Source organism: Falco naumanni, chromosome W (genome assembly GCF_017639655.2).
Source record: "Falco naumanni isolate bFalNau1 chromosome W, bFalNau1.pat, whole genome shotgun sequence".
NCBI classification, from domain to species: Eukaryota; Metazoa; Chordata; class Aves; order Falconiformes; family Falconidae; genus Falco; species Falco naumanni.
Window position 1 is genome coordinate 1,234,415 of NC_054079.1, and position 21,890 is coordinate 1,256,304.

At 40.8% G+C, this 21,890-nt stretch overlaps 1 long non-coding RNA gene across 1 annotated transcript; it reads left to right on the forward strand.

Moving 5' to 3' along the window:
* The first annotated feature begins 3,050 nt into the window (after positions 1-3,050).
* LOC121080388 lies at positions 3,051-9,984 on the forward strand. The gene is made up of 3 exons (XR_005825357.1): positions 3,051-3,154; positions 3,878-3,882; positions 9,973-9,984. It is a non-coding gene; the product is annotated as an uncharacterized LOC121080388 (long non-coding RNA).
* Positions 9,985-21,890: the final 11,906 nt, after the last annotated feature.

Here is a 21,890-nt window from a genome sequence, read left to right on the forward strand (position 1 = left end):
AGACCAGGTATTGTGAAGGAGACTAGGAAAGATAAACATGGTTATCTAGTGTTTAATAGGTGTCTGCATGCTTGTAGAGATATATAGCTATGTAACTGCATGAATGATTCCTGCCCTGAGCCTGGTGGAGCATACAGCTGCGGTTTGTGTCCGGGCTCAGAGATGTAAATAGGGGCTTCTTTGTTACGGTAAAAGTTTTTCTCTTTGCATAAAAAAGAGAGGGAATGAAGGGAATGACCCCAGAGGTATGTTCAGAGAAGGCATGCTATGTTTCGAACTTTTTGACTGAACCAGTTCTTGTTTGGTGTGCCCTTCCACCTATGTATAATGTTAATCCAAAAGGAGCTGATATTGTTTACACTTTGAGTGTCGATAATTGTCTTTCTGTAGATGCTAATGTAGTAGGAGGCTGTGATGGGAACGTGTCGCAGCGGTTCTTCTCTTACCCGGAGTAACAGCAGGGAAAGCATTAAAGAGTTAAATCACCTTGTTTGGTAGGCAGTTAAGAATGTGAGTCAAAATTGCCACTGCTTTTTGTTGTTGGCTCAAGGACATGGCTGTGAGGATTTTGATGGTATGCGCTGCGTGGATTTTAGGCGCCCCATTGCAGCAACATGTTATCAAAATCTGAGAAAATTTCAGCCTTTTTGGCATTCATTCAATCAATTGGCAGTATCGTTTGTTTGCTGTTGCCTTGGTTGCTGTCATGTTTGCAAGGGCCCTGCAGAACATGGCAAACCTGGTACTAGCTGTTCAAAAACAAAAAAAAAAAAAAAAAAGGAAAACTGTAAAATTGTACGGAACAGAGACAGTGGGTTATTTTGACACTGATAATATGTCTTAGTTGCTTTTTTATTTGTTCTATTACTTATACCTTGTTTTTACTCGTTCGGTTTCAAAGGTTCTTTTTGTGCAACAGGAAGGGGGAGATGCAGGAGCGGGCTGGAAACTAGGACCATGCGTGGCAATCCGTTAGCTGAGGGGAATGTGCTCGAGCTTGTCTGGACAACAATTAACATGATGAGGCGTGTTTGCAGAGCACAGGGGGGTGGGAGACGGATGGGCCAAGGAAAGGTAACACCTTGCTGTTAATTGATGGCAGTTAACCACCAATCGGGGATTGCCTAGTATGCAAGGCTTAGCTTCAAGAACCAATCTGTTTAAAACGCGCAGCTTCTGAAAGTGTATAAAACCTCGTGCTTCTGTACAATAAATTGACATTTGCTTGCATCAAGCTGCGTCCCGTCTCTTCATTCGCCGCAATCAAACCTAGACAGTACCTCACAAGCTGCATCTAATTCAGGATTTTTGTTCAGTGTTAGAAATTGAGACCACAATTGATCATAATCCAATTAAAATTTTATTAATTATAGCAAGTAGAATATGAGCAAAGACAGCGCTGGACGGCAGGGGAGTCTGCGCTCCGCCAACTGCCGCCCTGAGCAGTTTAAACAGTCCTTTTTTATACTTTTTACTTTCGTGTTTATGAAGTAGTGGAGGTGTTAACCCCTTACTCATATATCTTTATATGGGGTCGTCTGTCTTGTTTCTGTCTGGCGGTTATCTTCTCTTTTACAAGCAGCATCCTGGACATCTGGCGGTTATCTTATTTTTCACAAGAGGCATCCTGGATATCTGGCGCCTAGTCTCTACATTATGCTTAACATAAATCTTAATAAACAATATCCTAGTCCATAGTTTCTTACAATCCCCCCTTTTTCTTTTTATCCTATTATTGTTTATTAGACGCTACTTTCATTCTCGGCACTGCAAATAAACCTTTTTCCACAATCCCAACATTTATCATAACACTCACAAGGTAATACCTCACAATTACAATAGGCACAATTTTCACGTGGCATAACGCATTCACAGCAATCTTCATCCTCATTAATAGATACACACTTATATTTTGCTCCAGACCTCATAGTTAAAATAAGCAATTTAGCTATGTCAAACCGTTCTTTAATAAAATGTAAAATATAGCGTAATATACAAGGCCCAAATATAAGTCCCAGAATCAACATAATAAGCGGTCCTGCTAAAGCAGACAACAAAGTAGTTAGCCAAGGTGAAACATTAAACCAGTTTTCATACCATGACCTGCCCGCCTCACGATCTTTCTTACGTTGATCTAACCTTTTCCGGAGTTCAGACATGGTGTCCTGGACTACTCCCGTATGGTCAGCAAAAGAACAACATTCTTCATTGAGAGCTACACATAACCCTCCTTCCTTTAAAAACAATAGATCTAATCCTCTTCTATTTTGCAGCACTACTTCTGATAAAGACTTTACTGAAGTGGCTAAATTTTGGATAGACTGTTCTATTTTTGCTAAATCCTCATCTACAGCCATCTGCAAACTTTGTAATTCCTGACCTTTTACTAGGGAGGCTATGCCTGTACCTGCTCCAACTCCGCCCGCTATCAGCAGTGTAGCTAGGGTTACCACTGTAACTGGCTCTCGTTTTTGTCTGTTCAGGTCTCCTTCAAAGTGGCGTAATACCTCCTCAGAGGTGTGATAGATCAGACGGGGAACAATAATCACCTGTACACAAAACTGAGATTGGTTAAACACGTTTAGGGATAGGCAAGGCGTTACTCCAGCATCTGAACAAACCCATTTAGCTCCTGGTGTCGGGATAGCCCATTTGTCATTTTGATTCTTGTGTTTCTCTATATTGGTGTTAGTGACTGTTCGGTTACACAGAGGCTGATACATTTCGGGCACTGTACCTATACATTTTCCTTGACCTGTTACTAATTGAATAGTAATTCCTTGCGTATGGTTCCTCTGGTCATCCCATGGGCATTCTCATGGGTTTGAACCATTAGACCATTGAATCCTACCTGGTTTTCCAATTGCCTCAAAATATGGTGGTCTAACATTATAACATAGCCAGCATTCCTCAGTTAACTTTGGTTTGCTTTCATTAAGGGCACGATAAGAGGCTTGCATTAGATTCCATAAGGGGTCTCTGGATTCTGACAACTTTAGATCCCTGGATAAGGAGAATTCAGTCACAGTGTTTGTTGTTTCCGTAAGAGAGTTTGGAGAAGTGGTTGCGACGCTTGCGGGGGCAACCTTTTCTTCAGAGAAAGTGGGTGGATTCAGGACCAGGTTTGGTCCTATTGGCAAAGGATCATGAGGAAGTCTTTCTTTTATTATTTTAAACATACTCCCCCTATCTGGCCCTGTGTCCCAAAACCTAATTCCCCAGATTTTTCCACCTAACCATGAGTCTTCTGTAGGATTAATTACTTTGATACTAATGTTTCTGCAGTATCCTGGTGAATTACAATGTCCATAAACACGTCCATCTTTCCCAATGTTTGGCCGCTTACACCCTTTAGGCTCCCATTCAAATTTCAGATATCTGTCTCCAGGACTTGTCCAATCAGAAGCCCAGGTTTCACAACCCCAATAGCCACAAAAGTATTGACCTGGTTGATTACAATAGCTTTTACCAGGGTTTGATGCAGGACATACATAATATGCTCTACATGGATCTGCCCTATCTTTACGTCCTCCAATAATCATTGCAGTTAATGGTACAGTAAATTTTACTGTCTTTGGAGTTGTAATATTTTGAATTGCATGTGTCTCCTGTAAGTTATATATTTTCCATACCATAGGTTCATGTGGATTTCCTGCCATTGTGGGTAAGACTAATGTGTTAAAGGTGCACAAGAAAAAGGGTACTGTGAGAGGGGTTTGGTTTTTATTAAATTTTTGGCTCTTACCAGTCCCGGGGGAGTTCAGCCAGGGTCGCTTACGCATTCCAAGTTGTAGGCTCTTTCCTCTGGTAGGTTCTCCTCTGCCTCGCCCGTCGACTGGGTTGCAGCCAGCCACGGGGGTTGCCATCTTCTCGGCAGCAGGAGTCCCTGGTGGGAATATGCCTTTCGCACTTGGTTAAACGGTGAGCATAAGCAGGCCAAGCTTTGGCCTTTACCATATGTTCATTGTACCCTACAGCTTTTACTTCCCGTCTACATTGGACTGTGACAATATCAATTACAAATGGTACTCTTTCCTGAGGGTGATAGCAATAATATTCAGGGTTTATCCCGAATGCAAAATAGAACCACTGTTCAGGAGTCCAATCCGGAAATTTGTTTCCAAATCGTTTTAGGGCCCAATCAGTTAGGTGCCTCTCGCTTTTATGGCAAGAGTTACAAACTCCTCGAGGAGGAGTTTCCCTCTTACAGTGTATTCACCATTTTTCTGACACTTTTTGCACTTAAAACATGTAAATGGATAACACTCACAGTCAGGTTTCTCACACCTGACCCTCACGTCAGAGGTATAGGTGGCAGAAGTTGAGGTGGCTTTCAAATAACAAAATTCTTTGTTGATGTTACAAACTGAGCAGGCATAAATTTAACATACCTCTTTTCCATACTTAACTATTTTCCACAGATAATATACAATCAAATATATTATTAACGCAAAAATCAATCCTAAAACGCACTATATTCCAAAAGGTAGATCTGCTAAATACTGGAAAAAGAAAAAAAAAAAACAATTTGTATCATTACTTATCGTTTTAACACAAGCTTGGTGTCTCCAGGTGAGCTGACAATCTTCCACTGTGGAGGATTTACTGGTCCCTTAACGCGACTGGCATGTGTCCATCCGCGCTCTGCAGTTCGGATGGCTGTTTCTGTGGTGAGCAGAACAGGGTAAGGTCCCTCCCAATTAGGTTTTAGGGTTTCTTCCTTCCACACTTTAACCAATATCCAATCCCCAGGTTTAACATTGTGAATTTTTAAGTCCAACGGGGGTCGTTGCACAATCAGTCCGCGTTCCCAAAGCTTGTTACGATGTTCTGCTAATTGTAAAACATATTCATTAATCGTACGGTCTCGAATTAAAATATTTGTTTGTGGGCTTTCAATTCTATAGGGCATTCCATACACCATTTCGAATGCTGATATTCCCACATCCGCTCGGGGTCTAGTTCTGAGAATTAATAGTGCCATGGGTAGGCACTTAATCCACGATAATTTGGTTTCTATCATTAATTTAGTTAAAATAGTTTTTATTTCCCCATTCATCCTTTCAACTTTTCCCGAACTTTGTGGATGCCATGGCGTATGGTATTCCCACTTAATACCCAAGCTTTCTGTTAGATCTCTAACAATTTTTGACACAAAGTGTGTTCCTCTGTCTGAGTCGATTACTTCAGGTACTCCATATCGAGGTATAATGTGTTCAAGTAGCACTTTAGTAACTTGGTTAGCTGTTGTCCTGGAGGTAGAAAAAGCCTCAACATAATGTGTTAAATGATCTACCAGTACTAAGAGATATTTGTAACGCCCTACTCTAGGTAATTCAGTAAAATCCACCTGCATGTGTGAAAAGGGTCTGTATGCTGGGGAACGTCCTCCAAGAGGTTTTTGCCTCATGTTGTTTCGGTTTACTTTTTGACAGGTCTCACAGGCTGCTGTAACTGCTTTTGCTACATTATATACACCTATACAGGCAAACAGTTGATTAAAATGATTAACTAACGCCTGGGTTCCCCAGTGTGTTTTACTGTGTATTTTTGAAAATATTTCGAGTGCTATACCTTTTGGTAAAACTTCTCTCCCATCTGGCAATATGTACTTACCATCCTGTTCCTTAGCTCCCATTTGTTCTAGTTTTTCCTTTTCTATAGACTCAAAGCTCAAATTTTTATTAACAGGTATTTGTTGTATAGTTAAAATCGTACTATAATTGCCTGCCACTCGTTTTGCTTCTGTATCAGCTGCATTATTTCCCCTAACTTGGTAACTTGTACCTCGTTGGTGTCCCTTTATATGTACAACTGCTATTTTATTTGGCATTTTTAATGCCCCCAGAACTCGCCGAATTAATTCTGGGTGTATTAGTTCTTTTCCCTGTGAGTTAACGAATCCTCTTTCCTCCCATATTTTCCCAAAAGTGTGTACTACTCCGTACGCATAGCGTGAGTCTGTATATATAGTTCCATCCTTTCCCTTCAGTGACTCTAATGCTTTCCACAATGCATACAGCTCACAGGCTTGAGCCGACCAGCTGGCACTTAGGGGGCCCGATTCTATTGTCTTAAATTCTCCTTTCTCTGACTTAATGATGGCATATCCAGACAATCGTTTACCTTCCACTATTCGTGATGACCCATCTATAAATAGTACTTCTCCACATTGTAGTTCTTCTTCTTCTAAGTCTGGTCTAATGCGTGTCTGTTGTTCAATTGTTTGAAGACAATTATGTACTAACTCAGTACTTTCCCCTGGGTATAAAAATTCTGCAGGGTTAACCGCTCCGATAGTCCTTAGGGATAGTTTTGGAGATTCTATGAGTATTCCCTCATACTTTAGCAGTCGGCTATCTGTAAGCCATTTTTCTGCTTTTTGTTGAAGCACCCCCCTTATATTATGAGGTGCATATAGGACAACTTCTCCATTAAAGGTAATACGATTCGTTTCTTCAAGTAATAAGGCAGCAGCAACAATAATTTGTAAACAACTCGGCCAACCCCTGCTCACAGGGTCTAACAGCTTTGATAAGTATGCCACCGGTTTCTTTTGTCCAGCCCATTCCTGAGTTAATACTCCGAATGCCGTTCCTTCATGTATGTTAATGAATAAATGGAATGGCCGCTTTAAATCTGGGAGGCTTAAAACCGGTGCTTGACTTAGCTCCCTTTTGAGACTGGCAAACTGCTCTTGATCCTGAGGGGTCCACTTGGGTATTTTGTCTTTAGACAGTTGTTCATATAAGAATTTAACTTTAAAGCTGTAGTTCTCTATCCATTGCCTACAATACCCAAATAGCCCTAATGCCTGCCGAATTTGCCTCTTAGTGACAGGCATAGGTAATTCCAGAATTCCTTTAATGCGCTCTGGATCTAATATCTTCTTGCCGTTAAACAAATAATGCCCCAAATATTTCACTTTTTCCTCCACAAATTGTAACTTTTCTTGTGATACCCGTAGGCCCTTTTGTGCAAGAAAATTTAGGAGTCGAATGCTTTCTTTTCTTACATCCTCCTTATTATTTCCTGCTATAAGCAGATCATCTACATACTGTAACAGCACGTTTCCCATTTGTACCTGGTATTCTTTTAAGAGCTCTTCCAGGGCCTGTCCAAACAGATTAGGGGACTCAGTGAACCCTTGGGGGAGCACGGTCCACCTTAATTGCTGTCTACGGCCTGTCTCTATGTCTTCCCATTCAAAGGCAAAATAATCACGGCATTCTTCTGCCAGTGGACAGGCCCAAAAGGCATCCTTTACATCTGCCACACTATACCAGGATTTATGGGGTCCTAGCTTGCTTAGCAGTGTGTATGGATTTGCTACTACAGGGAACCGGGTGATAGTCCTTTTGTTTATTTCTCTTAAATCATGTACGAGCCGATATTTCCCATTTGGTTTCTTTACAGGCAGAATGGGAGTGTTAAAGGGTGACATACAAGGCTCTAAGATTCCGTGTGCTAACAATCGATCAATTTCTGGTTTTAATCCCCTCCGTCCTTCTAGGGATATGGGATATTGCTTTACCCTCACAGGTATGTGGGGTTCGGAAATTTGGATTTTAATCGGTGGGATTTCCAGTCTACTAATTGTGTCCGGAGAGTACCAGACATCGGGGTTAATTTGTTTTTGATCATCCACTGTCAAAGGATAAGCCGATACTGTTAGCTCTTGATTTTTTACTTTAATTTCTAATTGCAATTCAACAATTAAATCTCGTCCTAACAGATTAAATTCTGCTTCAGGGACGAGCAAGAGTTCACCCATTCCAAATTTATTTTCAGTTTCGAATACCACATTTTTGATTTTGCTTACTTTAAAGGGTTCTCCTTTTGCCCCAATTACTTGTACTTTTTCAGGGGAAACTTTACATCCCTCAGGTATTTGCTTAATAGTTGATTTCTCAGCTCCAGTGTCTACTAAAAAGGTGAACTCTTGTTTATGGGGTCCTATTTTTAATTTTATCAAGGGCTCATGATGACTCCGGTCCCCTAAAATATAAAGCCCCTGACTCTCCTATTCCGTTTTCAATATTTCCTCATCCCTGATCCTTTCTCTGCAATTCTTTTTTATATGTCCCTTCTTTCCACAGTAGAAACAATATCTCTGTTCCTTTTTTACTATTACGTTCCCTTGTTTTGTTCCAGCAGATCTGTGTTCACCAGTTCGCCCTTTGCGATCCTCTCTGACTGCTGCTACTATCATTTTTATTTGTCGCTTGCTGCTCTCTTCTTCCCGCCTTACATAGACTTTCTGAGCTTCCCTCAATAATTCATCCAACCCTCTATTCTGCCAGTCTTCTAACTTTTCAATCTTCTTTCTGATATCTTCCCATGATTTTGCCACAAACTGAGTTTTGAGGAGCGCTTGCCCTAAAGGGTCGTCTGGATTTACCCCAGAGTACAGCTGAAGGGCTTTCCTCAGTCGTTCCAGCCACTCAGTGGGGCTCTCATCTTTCTTTTGCATTTCATTAAATGCTTTATTGATATTCTGGCCACGGGGTACTGCTTCTCTAATCCCCTGAATTACTATAGTTCTCAGGTCCTGCATATGAGTTCTATGCGCCGGATCCTGATTATCCCAATTAGGTTTTTGAAGTGGCCATTTAATATCTGCTTGGGGTCCCTGGGCATGCTGAGCATCCCACAGTCTCATTCCTGCTCGTCTAATCATATCTCTTTCCTCAGTAGTAAATAATTGACCAAGGATAGATTGCATCTCATCCCAAGTATAAAGATTTGGTCCCAAAAATTGATTTAATCTTTCTGCCACTCCGAGTGGGTCCTCAATTAAGTTTCCCATCTCAGTCCTTTTAAAATCTCGTAGGTCAGCCGAATTTAGAGGCACAGAAATATATCCGATCACAGGTTGAGGTCCCCCCATGGGCATTTCCCTTAGGGGGTACATCTGAGCTGCCCCTTTTTGACTTCTAGTTACGCGTCTAGGAAGAGGGGGAGACTCTTGTTCTGACTCTGGTGGGGGAGTGGGCGCTCTGGGGACCTCTGCAGGAGCAGGAGGAGAAATGTAAGGAGGGGGGTTAGAAGGGTTTCGTCTAACTCTCCCTTCTTTTTCTTTTGTTTAGTTTTTATTTCATTCAGCGGGTAAAGTCTAGCTCCCGGTCTTTCTAGCCACACTTCCGCATATTGACTCTCCTCCGGGTTAAGGGGTTTTTTATTATTAACCCAGAGGTTTAATTGCTGTCTTACCCAATCTTCTTCTGACTCATAGACTGGCCAAAAGACATTTTTAGAAATCTTCTTCCCTCCCCATATCTTAGTACAATATTCTATCATTTTCTGCTTATCTTTCCCTAGGGTTCCAGGGAAATATTTCCAATTGTCTAAGATATATGCCAGAGGGGTATTCTTAGGTACAGTGGGTATCCTTCCCATGGGAGTCGAAGGCTTGCTGCCCTTCGCCCCCATCTTCTGGAATATCCACAAACATACACTCACTCGCTCCCCTTGTTCCTGGCCCAGTCCCTCGCGGGAGATGGGAGACGCAGTACTTAAGAGTCCGCACTCGCTTGGTTCAGTATATCGAACCTCTCACTTGTTATATTCCAGGAAACCCAATCCCGCCCGAACGGCAAAACCCGCGAACAAATTCGCAATATACTTACGCGTCCTGCGTCTTCGTCCGGACTCCCGTGCACAGAATTTTTATGGGATTTTACCGGTTTCTCCTTTGCTCATTATTCTAGAATTTAGGTTCGTCGGTAAGGTTGGAGTAAGCTGTTGGTCGCGGGGCCGCGAAATGCCGCGGGGCGCCCCCCCCCGGAGGACCAAAGCCCACTGTTCCTTATCCGAGTCACGGCACCAGAAATTGTTATAAATTGAGACCACAATTGATCATAATCCAATTAAAATTTTATTAATTATAGCAAGTAGAATATGAGCAAAGACAGCGCTGGACGGCAGGGGAGTCTGCGCTCCGCCAACTGCCGCCCTGAGCAGTTTAAACAGTCCTTTTTTATACTTTTTACTTTCGTGTTTATGAAGTAGTGGAGGTGTTAACCCCTTACTCATATATCTTTATATGGGGTCGTCTGTCTTGTTTCTGTCTGGCGGTTATCTTCTCTTTTACAAGCAGCATCCTGGACATCTGGCGGTTATCTTATTTTTCACAAGAGGCATCCTGGATATCTGGCGCCTAGTCTCTACATTATGCTTAACATAAATCTTAATAAACAATATCCTAGTCCATAGTTTCTTACATTCAGTATAATTTTCATTTTCAGTTCTGATTGCTTCATCACCATTAGCTGCACTTTTCATCGACCTAAGGTCCAATTGAAGGGTTGATGTTCATTTTCTAAAGTCGTGGTAATCAATACCATTAATAGGATACGAGCTTTCATTTCCCCACTGTTCAGTACCTCTCTGCCTTCCTCGTCTACTCTTTTGCAGAGAGCAACGGGATATCGATATCTTCTCGGCAGCAGCAGGTAGTCTTCAGGGGAATTTTGCTGTTATCCTGTCAATAATTTCCAAGGTCTAAAGAGTTAGTTATCTCTCAAATATATTTCCACCTGTTTGGTTGTTGTGCCCGTTTCCAGGAGAATCTTATAGTACACTGTCTTAAAACTCTATACCAGTCTGTTTCGTATACTTCCCAAAGTTCAGGTACTGACAGTTCCCATCCACAAAATAATTTATGAATTTCCACTTGATCCTCTGGTCCCCTGGTACGTATCAAATCATTGTGACATTTCATACAGTAAGGTTGTCTCTTAAATGAAACACAGGACCAATCTCTATTACAATTTAGACATCGGCAAACAACCTAACATAAATGTCCGGAAGTGGGGTGTTTTAAGCAGGGTATTCCCCGGAGATCTCCTATTCTGGGTGATTCGGGTATCTCCGACTCTGTGTTTTGCGGTCAGCCAACAATGTTGAGACAGGTAGCACAGTCCCAATAACGTCCTTCACACCACCCCGTGGCTCAACATTGCTGCTCCGTGGGTGGCATAGATAGAGATAGAGAAAAGATTCTGCCAACTATACAAACGAGGTTAACAATCTTTATCTAAGCATTAAACCCATTTACCATTATCAATAAACAATAACAGGCAATAACTAAAAATGACTAACAAGAACTATAAATCCCTAACAAACGTTAGCTAACAATCCAAAACTCAAACATGTCATAAGCTAATTTCAAAACATTATCATAACAGGATTACATAACAAAACAAAATAAAACATTTCTTAGCATATATAAGGTTTGTTTGTGGGGGTTAAGAATCAAGAGCCAAGAGGTGGGCATTTAAAAGGGTAAATTTTCATGCCTCTTTAAGGCTGGGTCCAAATTGTGGCTGCGCATGCGTTTTCATTGTGCAGTTTTGGTCAGGGCGTTAGCCTGAATCTTGACCAGGAGGGTCACGGACCAATTTGTTTGTCTCGCCACAAACAATCCTTATCATTTTGGAAAAGATGGGAGCAGGAGACGACACACTTTGTATGGTTTTGCTGTTCAGCCTTTGTCTCATCGTGACTACAGTAACCATCAGTATGTGCTTTTGTGAGTGTTTTTGGTCACGTCGGTACAGAAGAGTGCGATCTCTTCCTCGCAATCCGCCCCAAGTAGTGGAACCCATGGGATACCAAAGCAGAGTGCGAGAGACTGTTATATAAACAAAAGAAACCTGTTGATCTCCAGCAAAGTTACCATGTGACTTGTTATTCGTTTCTGTTCATCTTAGTTACTTCGTGAAGATAAATACCAAGGACCAGGCACGGACTATCATGGAGGGAACAGATGGAGTTACCACCCCGACATTATTCAGGACTGTGCTGGACTCACGAGTGAAGAAGCCTGTTTTCCACGTTACATGAGACTTTGCTGGATTGTTATTCTGTTATTCAACTTCCAGTTCATGTTTGTTAATAAATTGTTATTTGTTGTTTACTGGTTGTCAAATGATTCATTGAATTTACTTTGCGTCCAACACACGGTTTTCAAAATAAATCAAAAGGGTTGGGTAATACTTATATTAATAACCTACAAAAACCAAAACCTAAAACAATACTTATAGCTATACGTTTCACTTAGGTAATAATAAAAATCAATATTATTTAAATGAACTGTAAACACTATAGTTTCTTAACACATTCCCCCCCTTTTTTTTTTTTCCATGTGTCACTATCATGGCTAGACTATAGGGATTTCTCATGTGCGGTCTTTCCAGATTTTTCCAACACATTCCGTGGGACTTTAAAATTGTGCATGTGCATGTTCAAAGGAATACACGGATCATTCGTGTGATAAAAGATGGCTGCTGAGTGTCCAGATGAAGTCCCGGACCCACTTCCCGAGCATACCACTCTGGTAAGTCTGTTAATAGTAACATTTATGGCACTATGGCCAAATGACAGGTCCTTGCTTTCAATGTATGATGTTTTCTCACCATCAGACCGCCACGTCACCTGCCAGGGAGGAAGGGTCTGGAGTGCACATTTCCCCCTCTGAACATCTCGTAAGGTGAGTGGTTTTTTAAACATCTAACCTGTATGTTTCATTATAAAGGGGAATAAAAAACCTTTTTTGTTGTTGTTGTTGTTGTTGTTTAGGCAGAGGGTGCGTTTTTCTACTGTCACACGTCAAGAACTTATGGGGGAGGTGGAAAAATAGAAAAGACGTTACCACATCCTCGTCTATATGTTCCTGGCAGTTGTTTTCTTTGCTATTCTATTTTTATTTTTACTCAGCCTACATTGCTATATGAATTGTTAATAGTCAATTGTTCCCAGATTCTTGTTTGCTATTAAATTGTTATTGTGTTAACTATATAATCTGTATTGTTGACTGTACATTTCGGCGTACCACTCAAATTTGTTTAACGCCATCGGGTGAAATCATAGTAGCAAATTGCATGTTAGTTATAACATGTTGAATTAATCTTATAAAACATGGAACAGCACATGGCAAAAACAATAAGGTGGCTAATCCACATAACAAATAAAATAGGATTCGTTTTACCCAGGGGCTCCCGAGAAGCCAGGAAAACAAGTCAATATTCCAGTCTTTCTAAGTTCGGATGGGAAAATGGGCTAACTTCCCTATCTCTGATGTGATTTGTTTAACTACCTCACCATTGCCATCAATTTTCAAACAACAATTGGAAACATTTAATTTACCACAAACACCTCCTTCTTTGGCTAGCAGGTAATCGAGAACCATCCTGTGTTGATAAATTGCATTTCACATTTGAGTTGCTGGGTCTGCCAGTAAGTCAAGAGCTTTAGCTGTTTGGTTAGTAATAATTTCCAAGACAGCCTGTAGCCGAATGATACGATTCAGATTGTAGATAGGTTCTTGAGCACCGCTAATGAGTTCATTGGGATTCCAAGTTGCAGGTCCATAATACTGTATAATACGTTGGGGTGTCCAACCATTTCCCCCAGGATTGGCTACTTCCCTTGTCATAGAAGTATCAATGGACCGTCAATGTCGATTTAGGTCATCATGTACCTTAACTCCCAAATTGTTTTCCTTTTGGTCTGGTAATAAAAAAAAAAAGAAGGGGCGGATAAAGCCTACATAACATGTCCCACTCCAATTACTTGGTAATTTTCGATATGCATAATGACCACAAATCCAATAGTGACCTTTTAAAGCCCAAATTCCATTTGCAAATGGTCCTTTCCCTTTCTGTCTTAGGTTGGAATTACAAAGAGTCTCAAAATAGGTGGTGTTTTTCAAACCCAAAGGGTGTTTAATGTGACAGTTTGATTTTACTCCATTAATCCAAAGATTACATTTCCATGCTCCTATTTGACTGATATAGTTGCATTTAATGGTGACTGTTTGGCCAACTATACCACTTATGGCACAAGTTACAAAATTAGCTTCCCCCAATTCCACGATCCCTGTGAGATTGGTTCTAGACCAAAAGCTATCAAATTGGTTTTTATGCCCAGTTTCATTGACCCATGCCCACCTTGATTGTCGAGGGATGAGATTTTTGTCATTGGTGTTGTAATACAAACACCATAACATGTCCCCTTTGACAGAATGGGAGGAGGAACGATCATAAGTTGAACAATTAATGGGTCGACACCCAGGGATGATACAGTGATCCCCATATTTAAATGTCCAATTACATATACTGTGACCCACAAAAGCTCTATTGCTATCATTACGATTAAGACAATACTCTCCTTTTCCCAGAAACTGGATTTTCCATGGTTCCATTTCTTCATTCCAATATAGCGAATTATTGCTGTGGATAACTGGCTAGCTGAAAAAGGTCACATAGACATAGTCCAGCTGGCTGGACAAAAATGCACATCGCTCTCAGCTTATCTGAAGTAAAGCAAAAATACACTGTCCTTGGCTGTTCTTGTTACACAAAAACAGGAAGATCGCGGTGGGAAAAGAATGTTACAGGTGGGAACAGATAACTACGGAAGAGAAACTAGGGGCGGGCTTGGTATTTAGGCAACTAACCAATAATGAGCTTAACTTTTGTAATAGGCATGAGCTAATTATAACAAGGCATAAAAGGTGACTGTAAGGCACAATAAACGAAGTCTGCTGATCACTCATATTGAGTGACTGTGTCTTCCCTCCGTCGTGACATATTGCCAATCGTGTATCACTTAGATCACTTACAAGCCATCTTGGGAATATCGGTTTTGACATCCATGGCCAGTCCCTGAATCCTAAAGGACTCCCAAATACCCAACAGTTTGTCAAATTAAAAGCATCGGCCACTTGTTCGCCTAACGTTATAAATCCATTTTGCCACCTCTGTTTGAGGAGGGGGGTACAGGAGTTTCCTTTAGTATTAAGGGCGGCGATAACGATCAACCAAAACACTGTCTGCGATAGTATGTCACACATCCTATAAATATTAGCAAAGCAATCACCACAAAAATTAATCAAGCCTCTCTCTTCCCAAATTTTTCCAAAAGTATGTGCCACCCCAAAGGCATACTTTGAATCTGTATAAATAGCTCCAATTTTATTTTTTTAAGAGTTTTAATGCTCTCAACATAGCATATAACTCACACGCTTGTGCGGACCAAGCTTTACTTAATGGTCCTGATTCTTTTATCTTAAAAGTATACCCATCCACAATAGCATATCCTGATTTTCGTTGTCCTTCAACCACTCGTGAGGAGCCGTCCACAAAGAATTTTTCTCCTTCGTCTAATTCATCTTCTTCTAAGTCCTCCCTTATTTTAGTCTGCAAATTTATTAGTTGGAGGCACTCATGTGTCAAATCTTCTTTAGGTTCTCCGTATAAAAATTGGGCAGGATTCTGAATAGAAGTGGTTTCCATTTCTAGCCTAGGGGAGTTAATTAAAATTCCCTCATATTTTAGTAATCGACTGTCTGTAAGCCACTTATCAGCCCGTTGTTGTAATACTCCTCGAATGTTATGGGGGGTGTATACTTTTAGTTCACCTCCCAGGGTGACTTTTCCCACTTCTTCTACCATTAATGCAGTGGCCACTATTGCTTGCAAGCAGGTGGGCCACCTGCGGCTTACAGGATCCAGTATTTTAGAATAATATCCTACAGGCTTTCTCTGTCCTGCCCATCCTTGGGTCAGAACCCCATAAGCTGTCCTGTTATCCACATTGATAAAAAGTTGAAAGGGTTTACGGATATCGGGTAAACTGAGGACAGGTGCTTCTACCAGATCTCTTTTTATATTTTCCCAACAATTCTCATCTTCAAGGGATCTTTTTACCAACCCGTCTTTAGTTAATTTTGCGTACAATAATTTTACTTTACTGCTGTGATTTTCTATCCACTGTCGACAATACCCTAATAATCCCAATAACTGTATTATCTGTCTTTTATTAGTGGGCGCTGTTAGAGACAAAATTCCTTTTACTCTTTCGGGATCTAATTTCTTGTGTCCCTTTGTGAGCAAATGTCCCAAATATTTTACCTCTTCCTCAGTAAACTGTAATTTGGATTTAGAAACCTTTAATCCCTTGAGGCCTAAAAAGTTCAATAATTTAATAGTCTCATTTCTGACTCTTTCTTGAGTTTTTCCAGCGATCAATAAATCATCCACGTATTGTATTAGAATTAGTCCCGGACTTAATTCTTAAGATTCCAGTAACTGTTCCAGAGCTTGTCCAAACAAGTTCGGAGACTATGTGAATCCCTGAGGCAAAACGGTCCACCGTAATTGTTGTTTTCTATGGGTTTTTGGGGTTCTCCCACTCGAAAGCAAAATAGTCCCTACATTTTTCTTCTAAGGGACAAGCCCCAAAAGCATCTTTTAGATCTATAACACTATACCATTTAGGGTCTTCTGGGCCCTTCCGGGGTTTTTCTCCTCTCCTGCCCTGACTTTGTCCTTCCCTTACAGCTGCCACCAAGATTCTGGCCTGTTTCTTCTGACTCTCTTCTTCCCTTCTCACATACACTTTTTGGGCTTCTCGTAGTAATTCATGTAATCCTTTTTCCTGCCAATCTTCTACTTTCTTTAACTTTTTCCTTATATCTATCCAAGATTTAGCCACAAATTGAGTTTTCAGCAGGGCTTGACCCACTTGACTGTCGGGGTCTAGTCTTTCTCAACCTTTCCAGCCATTCGGTAGGGGTTTCATCCTTTTTCTGTTGTTCATTAAAGGCTTTATTAATATTTTGCCCTCTGGGTACAGAATCCCTGATTCCCTGAATTATCATATCCCAGAGATCAACCATGTTATTTCTATGTGCGGGGTTTTGATTGTCCCAATTGGGCCGTTGTAAGGGCCATTTTACATCTCCGGCGGGACCATGCTGATGCCTCTGATCCCAATGCCTCATGCCTGCCATTCTGATCATTCCTCATTCTTCGTTTGGGAAGAAGATCTTTAAAATAGATCCCATCTCGTCCCAAGTATAAATGTTAGGCCCGAGGAATTGATCAAAACTTTCTGCTACCCCTAATGCGTTCTCTAACAAGTGTCCCATTTCTTTCTTAAATTCCCTCACATCCCCGGGTCTGAGGGGGTACAGATACATATCCAACTCTGGGTTGTGGTCCCCCCATAGCAGTGTCCCTTAATGGATATAATAGATTTTCCTCCCTCCTTTCTCTAGTTTGACTTCTAGACATTCTTCGATTAGGAGGGGCCTCTTCCTCAGATTGGGGGGGTGCTGTTGGAAGAAGATCATGCTCAGGACCTTGTGGTAGCGGAGGAGGGGGAATATAGGGTGGGGGAGACGCTGGAGGTTTGTCTACATCCCGCCTTTTCTTTCTATCCTTTTTCTTTTATTTTAATGGGAACAAATTAGCGGTCTGGGCTGTGCCCAGGATCCATAAAAAGGCATACTCGCTCTCTTCCTTATTAAATGGTCATTTGTTGTTAACATATATGTTTAGTTGTTGACATATCCAATCCTCAAAAGATCCATAAATTGGCCAATATAAATCTTTTCTTATTTGTTTTTCTCCCCATGCTTCCATACAATAATGGACCATTTTCTCCTTGGACTTCCCCTTTCAAGAAGGGGAAGTACCCCAATATTGGATCATTAGGCCTAACAGGCTATCCTGGGGTATATCAGGGAGCCCACACCCACCCCGTATCTCCTGCATGGAACCAGAAGCCTTACTCTTCTTCTGGCCCATCTTCCAAGAGTGCCTTCTTTCACTCAAAATTCACTCGCTTCCCTCCGTTCATTCCGTTCATGGCCCACACCCTCGCGGACAATGGGAACTGCACTATTAGGAGGTCCACACTCACTTCGCCCGGTGGACAACTAAGCCCAGTGGACGTCTCAGTCACTCGCACTCCGGGTACCCAATCCCCAACCGAACGGAACCGCAATATATTCACTCACTCCCGAGTCTTTGTCCGGCTCTTCGTGCACAAAAATTATGGGGAACTGCAGTATCTCCTTTCTCTTTCTTTTTGCTTTCCTATCTCAGTTCGGAAAATCCAGGTGAGCTAAGTCGGAATCTCCTCTGGGACCATCCGAAGATGGGGCGCCCTCCCAGAGTTGAATTCAGAGTCGGCTGTCTGGATCCGAGTCACGGCACCAAATTTGTTATAGTTGAATTTAAACAAATAGAGTCCGAAATGGATTCACTAAATATTTATTAAGGTAGGAAAGCAAAAGCAGCGCTGGGCGGCCAGGGAGTCGCAGCTCCACCAACGGCGCGCAAATTCAAGCAAGCTGAGCAGCTCTTTTTATCTTCCCCGAGGTCGCTTCTGACACCTTCAGTACGCCCCTCTGCTGCTTCTGTTATCGTGGTTTCTTGTCGGACAGGACGTTCCCATGTTTGGTGTAGCAAGATCACATTGTGGACATGTCTCTTCTTGTTAAATAGGAAGTTCTTAAGACCACCACAATGGGTTCGTTCCTCTTGCTTAACTTGGTTGATCAGCAAATTACCCTTAGTTACTTATTACAAAGTGAATTTAAAATTGCTTTTTTTTTTTTTTTTAAACTGATGCTTCATAGTCCAGTTAGTGTCCATTAACACTGTAGGCTTATTTTTAGGCAGTTTTTGGTATTCATAACTGAACTTGCTTATTGTCTTTCAGTATGGATCTGTGCAAGTTTTCTAGTGTACACCAAGACATGTGTTGGTGTGTGTAACATGAGTTTAATTATTAAACTTCTACAGACATGTGATGCTGCCAAGAGAACTTTTAAAGCATGTACCAAAAACGCATCTAATGTCTGAAGGGGAATGGAGACGGCTTGGTTTTCAGCAAAGTCTTGGCTGGGTTCACTACATGATCCATGAGCCGGGTAAGCACAGTTAAACGAAACAAGATGAACAAAGGAATTTAAAATACCATGTCTCTGGTGTTTGAAATTGAAGCTCAATGTGTAATTACTTTCCTCTAGAATCCAATTGGAGTTTCCTGCTAAACGTTTAGGCTGCTCTTTATCTGCCTGCTATTTTTACCAACATAAGTGGTGTAGCAACCTTTATTCTAAACCTTCACCCCTCGCTCTCAGAACTGGATGTGTAAAATGCTAGCTCCCTTCTAGGTATCCGCATCCTCTTAGCGGACAAAACACACTAGATTTGAATATGTTCCTATCTCTGCCTATAAAAAGAGGTTTTAGTGAGATCTTGAGTTATGTTAGTATCTCAGTGAATGCCCCAAACTTGATGTAGCAGCACATCTTTGTATAACGAAACTGACATGCCTACCTCCTACAAAAAAACCTAAAAGGTGCTCACTTAGATGAAGTCCTGTATCAATGCTAGAGGGAAAAAAAAATAATCTATAGTATAGTTTGAGCTTTAGCTATACTGCCTGCCAAAAGCTACACTGAACCCAGGATCTTCTCAGTTACTGGGCTGTGAAGCTCTAAAACGTCACTAAGTATAAAATACTGAGAATGACCATTCTAAAGACCTTGCTTTTTTTTTTTTTTTTTTTTTGTCAGTCTTGTCAATGGTGATTTAACTCGTGATAGATGAATTTCAGTTAGTTAGTCCCATGGAGTTCCAAGCTTGGGAGGAACCAAAAGAAGTAATTAGTCTAATCCTCCAGTTTTTGTCTTATCTGGACACCTTTGATACTTTGAATGCCTTGGGCTTTTCTTTGATGGTATTTATGATTTAAGCCAGTGTTAATGCAGTCAACTTATGTTATTGATAACTAAAGTGGCTTTTGATGCTTGTCAGTTAGTACATACCTGACCAGGACAGAATCACCACTTCATTAGAGTAAGTTACAGTGATAGAGTTCATAAACAGCCCAGTATAGGGACAGAACTGGTACTAGTTCTGCTGGTTTTGCAGGTTTGGTTTTGGGTTGGATGTGTGGCTGTGGTTTGGGGGTGGGGGTTGTGTTTTTTGGGGGGTTGTTGTTTTTTGTGGATTTTTTTTATTAAACTTTCAAAAGCATCTGTGACTATTCCATGGTTACTACAAAGCTGATCTGGAAATACTATACATGGAGACCTTCCTGTGGACTTGATTTCTTAGTCTGCTTGTTATCTGTCAGGAAGCTTCAATTATTGTTCAAGCTCTTTTAAATCAAATCTGTAATCAGGACTTGAGTGACAAGCTGACGCTTTGTTCAATTTTATTTTCGGAGCCACATATTCTTCTCTTCAGGAGACCTCTTCCAAAGGATGAGCAAAAAAGAACTGCCTTCTAGATATCTCCTAAATCTTCTGGAGCTTTACGTGTATGAATGTATATATATTAGTAGTATTCAGTGAATACTTGAAAGTGTACAAAACATACATACAACCGTACCTGTGTGTGAGCTGTATTATTTACAGCAACAAAGCTCAGTCAAATGCAGTTCCAAGTAGGCTGCTATGATATTCAAAGATTAATTAAGTTATCTTAAATGTAATTGCCTATTTGACTTTTCATTTAATTTGTTTACATATAGCATGTTCTGACTAGATAATTGCTTGTTACCTGCATTCAATAACTTTCATGTTTATCTTTTCTACTAAACAGTTTAGCATGTTCAAATCCAATGGCTCCATCTGTTCAGTAGTAAGCATAAAGGAATAAACTTTTAATGCTCTATAAAACCTGAATGTCTTAATTAACCAGACAAAACTAACACTCTTCTCTAACATGTTAAAAGGAGCACCCACTTGAGAAAAAAAATTAACTTGGCAAAGCTACTTTGTTTCTATGCAGGAATTGTTTTACCCAGCAGTCCTAAGTTTCTGGCCCTTATTTGAGTTGCTCTTATAAAAAAAAAAAAAAAAGTTAAAAGTAAATCAAGTGAGTTTTGCAACTGCCTCCAACTAGTTTCCAGATAGCAGCTAAGCAATCTGAAAAGAAAGGTGGCAGTAATAGGTAATACTCAGACTAGCCTCTGAGTGCTTGAAACTATAAGATTCTAGAGTTGATGCTGGCAGTGACTTAAGCCACCTCTATGGTGTAAACTTGTCCAAAGTTGTTCGGTATACTAAAAGCTTCACTGAGCTTTTTAACACTTCAGTTATTTTAGTAGTACCAATTTATCTTTCTGCCCCAAGCTTTTAGTTGGGTTTTAGCCTGTACTTCCTGTCGTGGTAGTGGCTGGTGTTTTTTTGTTGGTGTGGTGGTGTGTTTGTGCTTTTCTCCCCCCCCCTCCAAGCTAGCTTCCACTCTTTCTGGATGTGAACAGCAGTGGTTTAGAAGTGTGGTCAAAATAACCAGTGCTTTCCATCTAACAAACCTTGCTGGTAGCAGAACAGTATGTATTCAATTTCTTTAAGTATAAAAGGCCATAGCTAATACAGTAAAACTCTGATCAGTCCTCACTTAGAAAGTTGTGTGTCAGCATAGGTGAGCAAGTATATGGACTCAATATAACAAGTTCAGAGGTGATCCGTTGCTGCGAACTGGTCTCTGTGGTAGTAGCCCTGTGATTAGATTTTTTTTTTTATAGTGCCTCAGTATAACTAGTTTGAATACAGTCTACACTATCACTGATACTGTAGAGGTGATATGGTGCCAGAGAGAGGTAAGCGATGTCATGGAATAACTGGAATGCAGTTTTGATGAGGTCAGAACAGAAAAGCAGTTCATTGCTATAGGAGAGAATTCAGCCAGTTACAGAGTTTATATACCTTTTAGGTTATACAACTTGTTCTTTCACCAAACCATGTAAAATAAGATGGACTACAGTAAATCACAACAAAGAGTGGTAACCTGAATTACTTGAGATGGGGAGGTTCCAGACAATCAGATAAGGAAGTTCTAGACAGTACCTTTTTACCAACAATTCACTCCTTTGTTAACAAAGTTGTATTGACTTGGTGAGACTGTTAGGTCATGCTGCAAATCTTTCTTAACTAGTGAGGCCTATGAGGTGTGAACTATTCTATTTTTACAGTGACCTTGTTGTCCAAGAAGTGGAATTGTTCACCCAGTGTGCAAGAGCCAATCAACACAGAGTCGAGGTATTTCTTTATTACAGATTTGTGCACAGCTGGAGGC